The 12,684-nt window shown below is 36.7% G+C and overlaps 1 protein-coding gene across 4 annotated transcripts in view; it reads left to right on the top strand.

The window, feature by feature from the left end:
- The window catches only part of Doa (CDC like kinase darkener of apricot), a 73,628-nt gene that overhangs the window by 24,512 nt on the left and 36,432 nt on the right, over window positions 1-12,684 (top strand). The window contains exon 1 of one of the 4 annotated variants that reach the window (XM_074096451.1): window positions 11,413-11,511. The exons of the other annotated variants lie outside the window; for them this stretch is intronic. The gene's annotated coding sequence lies outside the window, so the exon portion shown is untranslated. Of the gene's footprint in view, window positions 1-11,412; window positions 11,512-12,684 lie in introns of those variants that run through there. 4 annotated transcript variants of the gene reach the window in all.

Here is a 12,684-nt window from a genome sequence, read left to right as displayed (position 1 = left end):
AAACGTTATATAACTAAACCGCCTAATTCAAACACTGCCAGGGGACAGAAGACACTACGTTTTTTTAAATAATTGTGACGGGCAAAGAAAAACGTAGTTTTTAACGCCATGGCAACTATGGTTAGCTATAATTCCGGTAAGTTCTAAATAGGGTAAAAAATTTAAAAAGCAACTAAAACCAAAATCCTTCAAATAAATAAAAATAAACATTGTTTTTTTGAGACCAATGCCAATTACAGCTTTTTAGTACTGAGAATCTCTAAACTAAGCCGTGGAAATACGGATGGACGGACTGACTTGGCGAAAATGCATACTAAAAGTACAAAAAACATTACTTATTTCGTACTTAGATAAACATTTCGCACTTTAATTAGTGGTGCAGCCGTAATACACATTAAAATGCAACAGGTAATATATGAATAATGATAAATAGATAACAATAATAAAAAAAAAATCGTAATTAAAATTAAGTAATGTAATGTGCCTGTGCCTTTCTCTGTCGAAATTATACACCGTGTCATCTTTTCACTTTCACGATCACAATGCCAATCAAAATAAATCTTCGAGCACAATGTAAATCTTATTAAGATAATTAGCTTGAATTCAAAGCGGCTCAAGTATGCATGTATTAGGGTTAATGATATGTAATGTAATATATCTATCGTCAAACATTCAGTACATGCCAGAGTGGTTTAGGATGAGTGAGTCGATTTCTTACAAATGTTACAAATTACAACCTTAAAAAAAATATACAATTATTGCTTGGCTTTATGTAGTCCTTTTTTTTTGTGTACTTAGTGTTTTTTTAAAGTGTGCACAAATGTGATAGATCTATACCTACAAACAAAATATTGCACGAACTTAACTAACAATGCCTTGGATAAATGTTTGTTTATTATCCAAATTGGAAGCGTCGTGCGCACCAAAACAAATTTATGAGTTTTCACTGACGGTACAATTTTTTCTACGGCACAACCAAACTTGTGCCAGTGCGATTTAACAGCACCCGCGGCGGTAGGCGTCTAGTGAAAGCTATTTTATTTGCGCCTGTTTACATCTGGTTATATACATACACATTAATTATCGGCCTACCTAAACTCTCCTTTTCACGGTTCGTAATAATTTCTGATGCTATCATGTTTCCTGCGGCCACGAATTGTAGGTAATAGAGGACGTTTTTATTACACGAATAGAAACTTGCTTCACTCTGATTATGGATATCGATGACGAACGGGAATCACATATACTTGAGTGTATTTAAATTATGTTTTTTTGTATGACGAAATAGACAACTGTTAGGCAAAATAAGCATTTGATAGAAACTAGTTAGTCTCTACAAAAACGTAGGTATGTAATTTCATTCTCCAATTTTCAATCATTTAGTCATACTGGCTAGTTTAGGAATGGAGTTAGCGGTTGTAGAAAACATGATAAGAAATCTTCATTGTATTCATATAAGAGCTAATCGAATGTGCCAAATAAATTATGCGCATGTTAGATAAATGGTAACCGTTAACTGTTTCATGGTACTGATTTTGTATGTGTACTCTCTGTATTGTTTTGATAAAGCGTAGGATGTGGGTTCGTTTAATTCAATATATGGGTCAAATACGTAAGTATTACATTTTTTTTTTTTATTAAATTATTTTATTTATATATAGAAGATTATACACAACACAAGATACAATAATATGATAGGAAACAAAATTAATAAAAACAACATAAATATACCTAACTATAAAAAGAAAACACCATCTAGGAGGCCCTCCTGCGGCATAGACCCCAAAGTATTAGTATTACATGTTTTAAATGTCTCTTAGCTAAATCAAAAACGCATATTTTTTACCAAATTATATCCGTGCTGTCATAATACACAGTCATTATGAGTCGTGCGTTGTATTGAATGACGAGTAATTTGCACATGTAGGGAATTGGGGCATTCGCGGACCTAAGTCAATACTGTTAGCTCCAGTTCTGAGTCACCACGGGCTTTTGTTATTCAGGTTTCATAAAAAATTGTGTAACAGTTTCATTTATTAGCTTTGCAGTACCGAACCTACGCTTTTGGGATTTATACAAAACAGAATATGAAATTTAATTTAAAAACGGTTAGGCTCGAAAAGCTCGCTTTCCCGAAACATACTCTTTCTCTAAAACTGCACTTTTTCAGAAAGATCACTTTCTCGGAACGTACACTGTCTCTTAAAAGTGCACATCCCAATAGGTACACTTTCTCAAGATACATTTTCCCAGATGGTGCACTTTTTCAAATTATGAACAATCTTTAGTAGTCGAGCCATGCTCAGTGTAGGGTTCCGTAGTTGCCTAACCGGGGGGGGGGGGTTTGACGCCTTGTTGACGCATAGTAATTGAACTTTCCGAGCGATTATTTCCAAAACTGTTGATTTTATCGAAAAAAAGTCTTTGAAAATCCCTACCATTTCTACAAGACCTATTCATTCATTTTGCTGGCGTGAATAATACACATGCATTTTACTTTTTGAAATAGTGCACCTTTCGTAAATGTGCCCCAATTTTTGAAAGTGTATCTTTTGGGAGTGTACGTTTAGCGGAGAGTGGACATTTAGAGAAAATGTATACACATGTTTCGGGAAAGTGAGTTTTTCAAGCCTAACCCTTTAAAAAAACATACTTTCTCGTGTTTTTTCGTCTCGTAAGCAAATTGTGTAACCAAACCACGCCATGATTAAATATTTACCACTCGCTTCTGTATGTTGTTACTGCACATAGATTTTCTATTTCACACCTCCTTTTTGCCCACATAGCGCGTGGCTCTTGGTCATAATATAGTGAACGATTTATATTTGTAAATACTATTCAATTCAATGTCGTTATAAAGCTAAGTGACTGGATTTGTAATACATAAGACATTTGCACGTGTTCTGTTTTATCTACAATGCTCTTACTCATATGAAGGCAGGAAGTTGTGAGGCGAAACTTAGACATGTTTCTGAATCATAATAAAGGGCCCTTTGTTGGTGAGGCTCGGTGTTGATGTGTTTAGTAGCAATGGCATTGACCATCACGCTCTGCCATAGGAGGCAGTGCCCTGCGATAAAAGTAAATGTTTAGATTTGTAAATTATAAACCTCAACGTTGTAACCGTATTAGCATCTTAATATGACATTTTATTGATTATTTATTCAACACCATGCAGTTACACTTGTGCCTGGCTTGTGGTTTATCCACTAGACTTACTAAATAAAGACATACCGTCACAGCACATAGTCGATTATGCAAATCAATTCATTTATTTCCTTTTACGAATCAAATAAAAATCGAAATGTGTACATATTGTCGATGCACTCGTGATGTTTATTAGCGAGGTCTGAACCGCTCACGCTTGCGGAAGTTAATTCTATTTTTAATCATTTTTGTCAAGGACGACTAACATAGCGGTCAGTCAAGGACGAAAATGGCAATCATCCGAAAGAGACAATATACCTACCACATTCTTTTCAAAAACGAATGTGGTAGTCATTATATGAGGCCTTGCAGGACCAATAGCCACTATCTTAAAGGAAAGACAAGTAATGTGTCCGTTTAAGGAGTTACGGCAATGCATCGACCGCCCACGTTTCGTTCGAATATCGATGGAGGCGTCGCACTAAAACCCTACAAACGATCTCTCGGCTCGTAATTTTTTCACGGAAGTATTTAACTGGCACCCGGTCTTTATTAAAACAAGCCCATAGCTAGTTTGTTCAACGCTATTATCGCATGATCTATTATATACGAGCCCAATTTAAGAAGCAATTGATGTCGTTACCGATGTCTGGCACCTACTAGGTGTGTAACTTTAATTTTTACCTGTACTGTGGCTATCGTACTAAAATATACGCACGAAAGTGTGAGGATGGATGGATGTAAGGTGTTTTTTGCTCTTTCGCGCAAAAGCTACTGAAAAGATTTTGCTAAAATTTAACGCACCGATTGTTAAACTAGATTAACATCCTTAGTAATATTATGAATAGATAGTAAAGTTTGTATTCTTCACGACCGATCGTGATAAAATTTTGGTAAGCATGGAGATCGTTTGAGACCCTGAAAAGGACAAGGATATTTTTTATCTCAGTAATATATATTTTCTGCAGGTGCACGCTAAACGAATTCTTCTCGGAAGAACAACTTGTTTCATTAGAAGAACCGACGAAGAGTAGACAAAGTCGCAAGTAACAACTAGTAACACCATAATATCTAAAACTAAAAGTTTGGATCTTTGCTACTCAATCACGCAAAAATGCCTGAACTAACTTGGATAAAAATTTGGGAGCCAATTTATAAATCTGAATTAAAACACAAAGTACTTTTTATCCCGGGAAATTGTATAGCTTTCGCAAGAAAGCGATAACTGAATTCTACGCAGATAACCTGCGAGCAAAATCTTATGTTATAGTAAGTCAGTCTTACGTTAATTATACGGTTGAGAAAATCAAACGCAGTGAGCGCACTTCTAGGATTGCATCGTAAGCTAAAGTTGAGTTGCATCTGCGCTAAGCGTGGGCCATATTCGATCAACAGCAAAGCAAAGCTCACAGTTAACGCAATGAGATATTTCACGTCTCGCGTAAACTGTGATCACTTTTGTTTTCAAACACAAAACCGCGTCGTGGCCTTGATTGCGATGCTCCCGCGCCGGCTGTATTATTTGCAGTCATTTGTAAGTTGACGTGACATGATTTCCCTTTTATCAAAAGAAATATTAATAAGCGAAAGTTTCCTTTTCAAGCAATGAATAAATGACGATTTATGATAAGTATTCAAGGAATGACGTGTCAGATTATAAGTAACGACAATGCTTAACCTTTTTCTCGTAAAACTTCCGTGATTCGAAAACAAAGTGCTTCGTTTCTGTATGAGTCAACCAGCTCAGATACTAATGATCACTGTTTTAATTAAAATTATTTTATATGGTTGCATTCACTTATCTGATGCAGTGTAAAATAATAATAGATAACTTTTTACATTATAAACTCACTTATTTCGTATAAAGATGCTCTAAGTTGGTCACGGAACTCGAAGTAAAAAAGCAATCCACGCACACCCAGCAATTATGCTCTCTACGTTTTACGACTCAAAATAAATGCATTAATTATATCCTAAACTTCAAAACATGTACGAACACCCACATGTTGAGGCTTCCACAAAGCAATACGATTGCAATTTCTAATAGCATGTCATAAATAAGTGTGGCACGGCCCCAAAACATTGATTATGGGAACAAGTAATGTCGTGTATGAAGGATGGCGAGTGGCGAGGCGGTATTGCGGCACCTCCTACGCGCTTGTTCGTCGAATCCAACTGTACGAGACGCGGTACTGACAGCTTTCTGCCCCAATTACAGACATCTCGATTTCGCCGAATAGTGGGAAGTTGAAGTCGATGCCCGATCATAGAGAGCGATTAGAACTCCCCGCGATATACAGGTGACTTCTAAGTCGTGAACATAAATTAGTGTTTCATGCTCAGTTAATGCCGGACAATATAATGCATTGACCCATTTATTTAAATTTGTCGGATCAAATTTGCGGCTTCCATACATTGACTTCGTGATTTTATTTGAACAATGTATGGAAACCGCAAATTTTTTCAGATTATTTTCAACAAATGGGTCAATGCATTATATTGTCCGGCATTAACTGAGCATGAAATACTAATTTATGTTCACGACTTAGAAGTCACCTTGTATAATGAACTTTTACTTCCTACGTTATACCTAGTGCCATCCACGAAGACGCGTGATATTGTCAAAATTAGCCATTAATGACATTGAAATAAGAACCACGGCACGCGTCATCGTGAATGACTACATATAATAACTTACTTAAAAATAGTTCTATAGTCACTCTTTTTCGTTACGAACCTTTAAAGAATTTAAACATGAATGTTGTCGTCGACTTTTAACAAGTCAAGCTATAAAGGCTCAAATGCTAACGTTGTTTTTGTTTTTTGTCTGGCGTGGAGGTTCTGCCAGATGAGTCACAGAACATGTACAGGATCTTTGTTGTGCTTCTGAGAAGCTTTAAGGGCCCATCTCTTTTCTGTGGGAAAAGGATTCGAAAAGGAGGTCGGTTTAATTTGATTTCGACTGACAACATCCGTTTGAGAAATCTTTCTAACGTTTTAACCCCACTTACAAAAATCATAACGTTTTGCATGAATTATTCATATATTACATTGAATTAACAGATAAATCCGAGTTTCATGAGGTTTTAGTGACTGATTGGGGACAAGTTATCGACTGGGACGACGTATATTGCCCACTCGGGCATTAGAAGATGACGAATCAATATCGAGTAATGTTCTGTTATTCACATAGGTAGGTAAGTATGTATGTGTGTGACCGATTTTGACCCCAATGAATAATGAACACCGTTACTCCTAACTCAGTTATTATTGCGTTACTCTTTGAAATACTAAAACATCACCTGGTTATCTAATTACCGAGAAGCGACGTTGATGTTTTTTCTTAATTCTGCAAGTCTTCGTATTTGGAACTAATTGGCACGATTATAGTAATTATTGGGAGCAACAGTTTTCTCGGTTGAGTACTTAGCCACGTTATGAAGTGTTAGTGAGGAATCCTAGAGATTCAGGAAGCCCGTTTATGGACGCTATTTTGATAAATTGCTTAGATTGTGCCTACTAGTTATATCAGGTTTCTGAGAGAGCCCCATTTATGGCACAGGATTAATTTGCTGAGCATGGAAATGGATCGTGTTTTAAGTGATCCGTCGGCTAATCCTTTTAGTTAAGTATATTCAAGTTAATTTGATTAGCTATAAATGTAGGTTTTACAAGACAGTTTGTCTGAAGAATATGGTCAGATATAATTCGTGAGGGATTCGTACTTGACTTGTTCGTCACTATCATCACACCTGTTATTGATTATATATGGTATTGCGGAACTTTTACAATCTTTGATTTATTATAGGCATCTAGGAAGAGTTAGTAATAAATTAACCTTTCATAACGTCAGAATATATAATATATACGTTTAAATACATGGTACCTATGGCTGCGGTCTGGTGTGTATTATAAAAAGCCGGCCAAGGGTTTGGTAACATTCCAGAAAACCACGTTACTTGTATTGAGACACCTTTTAATTTAAAAGTTTTTCTTATTATTATTTGTTTCTTACTAACTGTTGCCTTGACTCTGCCTGTATCTGCGTTTATATGTATACCCCGCGTTAAAATTGTCTGGCATAAAAACTGTATATGTACTTCTCAGGGCCTCAAACTATCTCCATACAATCACGATCGGTTAAGTAACAGTGAAAGCGTAACAAAGACACATACTCACTTTAGCATTTATATCTCATATTAAGTAAGGATTAGCCGCCATAGTCTAAGTCTGTAAAAACAGTCTATAAACATTAACCCCCTTATTCATAAACGACAATCAAACCTATTTTAGTTAAAATGCCGCTAAAATTTGTTTGTCCTTATCTGTCACTTCCGCATTTGTATTTGTTAGAAAGGGACAAAGCATTTGTTAGTTAACATAGGCTTGTTAAGTTTTATGAATAAGGGGGTAAGTAGATATCTGTAAAATGTATAAACACTGAGTATTGTAGTGAAGCGTACCCGAAACACCTTGAACTTCGGGCAAGCCCCACAACACAATACTTATGTGCAATGCACCATAAATAAAACGTTTAATTTTGAGATTATATTAACAAACATTTATTATGTACAAAAATTCAGACAGTGAGGTTACAGGGTAATATTATAGGGTTGTCACATGTATTTTATGTTAAAAGATTACCCAAATTAAGGAGGCCTACGTGGGCTTTTAGAATTAAAAAAAAATATAATATATATAGAACGGGCAATGCAATTTAGGGTGTAAAACCAAGTTAATGCAGATGTTATGCGCATAACATGTATTAAAAATAAAAAAAAGGTTCTGACCGCGTTTGCTTAAGATTAAGACACGAAATGGTAGCAACAAATTAGAAAAACATAGAATTAAAAAATAGCGATAATAGTGAAATTAAAAAAAAAAAAATACAAGATTTTGTGAAGGCAAGCCAAAAATATAAAGTTTTAAGTATAACATTTCAATTAGATTGTGTCAATCTTCACGTGGTTATGGTTGTTGAGGAGCGGATCCCCCGTCTCAGGATCCAGGTAAAAATCCTGTCACCGAGGTGACGATAAATTAAGCCCGCAGCCGTGTGCAGAGCGCAGCACAATGTCGACCAAAAATCTACACCGTAAGGTGGGAGCTGGAAAGATAAAGCGACTATGAACTTATTCATAAACCATGAGCCCTAACATAACCTAAATGCACAGCAAAACAGAAATTACTTACCCGAAACTAGAAAATAGATCCGGCTTTTTTTGTAAAAGAGAGACGACAGTGAGCCTCAAGCTCGTAGCAGGTGGTAAACCGATAAATCAGCCAGGTTACAGCTCCCACTTTCTGAACACCACTATATGGGTATCACAACAAGAAATTCGAGGAATATTATACAATAATATTATTGCAAGGCACTATTGACAAGTCTCCTTCAACGGGAAAAACAAATCTGACAACTCGAATTTTCGCGTCAGCCTTGTTCCTCGTTCCCTGGATACGAATTCAAACATTTAAAAAAAACTGAAGGAAAGAACCAGAACTAAACAACCGCAAAAATGTCAGCGCAAAAATAGGTAACCATTCAAAATTTTAAAAAAGGTTACATTGACATGCAGCAGAATTATGCTGCAGTATCTTTAATGTGGTAAAAAAAGATAGGCTGACAGGAGGATAGACCCCGACGGAGACATTAAAATCACTAGATGTTCACGAGTTTTGGGTTACTTGGGCTTCATCAATTCGTGAGATAAAATATCATACATTGAAATTATACTTTCCCCTATTTTAGAGGCCATAAAAAGTAAAGCGATAGCGGGCGGCAGTGACCGATTTTTCTTTCATAAGTCTGGCAAGGCGGCCTACTAATGAACCATTTAGGTCATTGGACCTCGCCGTTTGACGGCTGCTTGCCGCCTCCGGTGCCATTAGTTTTTTGCCTCTATTTGCCACCAATTGAATTAGGTATAGTCTGACGCGGTCGCCTACAATTACATACAGATCGACTAGTGTTTCCACGTGTGCCTTCATGTCAGTTCCATGACAGTATGTTTTCATGTAGTTCGGTACATGCATACGTACACACGTGTAACGGTCTTTGTTCTTAGGGTTCGAGAATGATTTTCATGAGAACTATTTGCGTTTAAAAACTTTAAATCTATACTAATATAACAAATATATACATTTTGTTGTATATTATAAAAGTTGATTCATTAAGCTTGTATGATCTTTTCGTGAGCTTAATATTATTTTTTATTCTATGTATATCATGCCTATTTAATTAGAACTTGTGGGCGACGGATATATGTTAAACAACTGCTACGTTAGCTTTGAGCTTAAAGGGGAAAAATCGTACAAGCGCATAATCGTTGGCAGTGGCACACTTTACCCCTGAATAAGCGATAACTCTCGACCATGTTTATTTCATACAAAAATAAATATTAAATGAACCGTGTCTTGATAATTGTTTGTGTGTGTACACAGCGGGGAAATAACATCACATCAATGCGTTTATGTAGGGTAAGCTAATACAGATCCACATCTGTGTAAATATCATATATTATTTTCTCAAAATAAATAGCACTGTAATATTTAGATATTCTATGTATATTTATAAAGTTGTCCTTTACATCGCATTCATTTAATCCAATACCTACCTGAAACGTGCATTACTTTATATTGTTATTTTGTTAATATATGGAATTAAGTTTTAAAATAAATGTTATTATTATTAAAACAACGAACTGCGCTCGATATACAAACATCCTACTAATATTTTAAATGGGAAAGTTAATGAGTGAGTGAGTATGTTTGTTACTTCTTCACGCTGAAACGGCTGAAAGGATTTGAATGAAATTTGGCAAAAATTTAGTTCATGACTTGGATTCAAACATAGAATACTTTTTATCCCGATATTCCCACGGGATACGGATAAAATCTCGGAATAACAACCGCTGGGCTTAGTCTTCAAATTTTTGACAGTTGTTCTTAACACAACCTCAATGAAGACCACGATATAAATTTAGGGGAATTTAAGGGAAAAATAGGGGAAGCCTCGGGTAAACTCTAGTCAATCTATAAATTTGACCATCAATACTAACGTCGATATGTACATAATATCTAAAGTTTTTATATTGTTTCTCGCCAAAACAACGTAGGCAGAAATGATTTATCTCCGCAGCCTCGCTAGGCTATTAATTCAATTTGTTTCCAATATTTAATCTTTCCACTTTCTCCCATATACGGTTTGGGATGGGGGAAGTATGCAAATTTATTTTTTAAATTTTGTTACATAAAATTCGTATATAGCATTAAAAAACTGTAATAACTAATTCATTAATGGTTATTCAATTAAACATGTTATGGTTATGGTATTAGTAAAAAAGTAAATTTCGTAAAGCTCATTCATAATTATAATGAATGGCTATTATGTAAAATGCTAAATTAAATCTGTGTCAGAGTATTGAAACACCATATGCCTTTAGTTCAATTAACGGAAATTTTGTATGTATGTGAACAGCGTTGTTTTATTTTTGTCAGTGGCCCAAATGCATGTATAATAATCTTCGTTTAACATGCAGTGCTATTTCGAAATCGACACGACCTTACCGTACCTCTGTCTGTATGGTTTTATGTTCTTATGACACTTATTCATTGAATGCAACTTATTTTAGGTTTTTTTATGATCGAAATGCAAATTTTAATGTTTTGTATTTTTTGTTTCAGGTAAAGCGCCATTTTATTTACAAGGTATCAAAATGTTCAAGGTGAGGTGTTGCGTTTAAAGTTAGCCAGAATTATTTGCAATTATTGAATTTTCACACTTGTTTTATTCTGATAGCGTGTGGAGATATCAGATAATTACCCATTTAATTTGCGAATTGCGAGCGACGAGCTCTTACTTAGGTACTGCACATTTGTTAGTGATTCTTTTGTTAGAGAATTTGTTAGTAGGAATCGTTTTTTATCGTTGGTATTTGATCGTCGGTGCTAGTTTCAAAATTTCTCTTCTCTTGTGTATGATAGGTAATTGATAACATGTGTGGTCAAATTGTAGTTTTATGTGGTTTTGCTCCAAGCTAGATCTTAAAAACAGTGCATTAAAACTATTCCACGTACAGTATGGTTGATGGTTGAATTGAAAGCTCGTGTTGAGCACTCGATCCTATGCAGGGCAGTCGAACTGGCTCGTTGGTCATATGTCGTCGTAGCTGTACCGAAGGCCAGTGCTCCTGCGATTCCACCCGTAGCGCTATCGTGTTAGAGTCACTTGTGGTGGACCGCAGGAGAGAGGCGGCCGCAGCGGTGGGGTCCTCGCACCGGGCCGCGCGTTGCCTCCCTTCAGTCAGTTTAGTAGCAGCGGTGCACGCACACCGCACGCACAGTTCTCGCGCGCGCAACGAGAAGGTATGCATGCAATCTCGACACGCACTTGCTTCCGGTTTCTAATCTCCTGCAATACTCGAAGGCCGCGCTATCTACCGAACTGCTTCGGATACCATTATTATCGGAGATGATAGTGCTCAGCAGCACTTAGTGGTGCATCACCTGTAGCCGCCGCCGTGGTGCTGCCGGTGTAGACGCTTCGGCTTCGGAGTGCATGGAGCTTCGATTGCTCAGTGAATTTTCGCTAAGACCAAATTGACGAGCAAAATAACGAAGCGGAAATGTGTTGATCCAATTTTATCATAAATAGTGTACCGTACCGAGTGTAGTGTCCCAATGTTTAATGTGTTAATGATATCAAAACAATAAATTAAAAGCATATACAAACATAAGTTAACATTATCTCATATGATCCGTCTATCACGTTTAACAATACAGACTCGACACATTCATGTATAATTAATGTATTTCGTTTGGCCTTGTTGTCGTGGTTTAATTGACAAGTATAATATAACCTATGTTAAAAACAAGTGCAATGAGGTGCAGTGCGATACTATTAATAAAATAATTTAAATAGCCGAGAACTAATGCAAATGTCATAAGAATCGGTTTATAAATATTATTGTTTTATCATAATGTTATGTAAATAATTTTATGTATCACACGACGTAATAATGCATTGGCCCAGAATGGGTAGTCGATAGACAGCGATATGTTTGTATCGATGCAGCTGTAGTGTCGACAAGCGAGGATGTGTCGGCCGCGGGCCATATGGCAGCACTGCTAGCAGCCTTATTAGGGACGCTACCAAGGCGACGCTCGATGCACTTATACGGCATAATTGTTCCACAAAATGGGCTAACACACAAGTGACGTCTTATCTATCACCTTACAACTTAATATTATAAGAATTCATAGATATTTTTGTCTCATTTAAAGTATTGTCATTCAGTTGAATTTTCGAGTAAAAAGTAACTCCATACAAGTATGAGAAATGTCAATATTTTGACCGGCCGTGTAACTGCATAAGAGATAAGGTAGGGCAGCGGTTCGCGAGTAAGTTATGCAAGCGAGACGAGCAGTGGAGCGCGCGGCGTGCACGGTGCGGCGGCCGGGGCGGTTCGTTGACCAGTGCGTTGTCCCGCCGCCATCGCCGCCGCCGCCTGACGCTTGCCGCGAAGGTCGCGGCCCACA

The sequence above is a fragment of the Choristoneura fumiferana genome, chromosome 13, assembly GCF_025370935.1.
Source record: "Choristoneura fumiferana chromosome 13, NRCan_CFum_1, whole genome shotgun sequence".
NCBI classification, from domain to species: Eukaryota; Metazoa; Arthropoda; class Insecta; order Lepidoptera; family Tortricidae; genus Choristoneura; species Choristoneura fumiferana.
The sequence above is the reverse complement of the archived record's forward strand: the minus strand, read 5'-3'. Positions and strand labels throughout refer to the sequence as shown.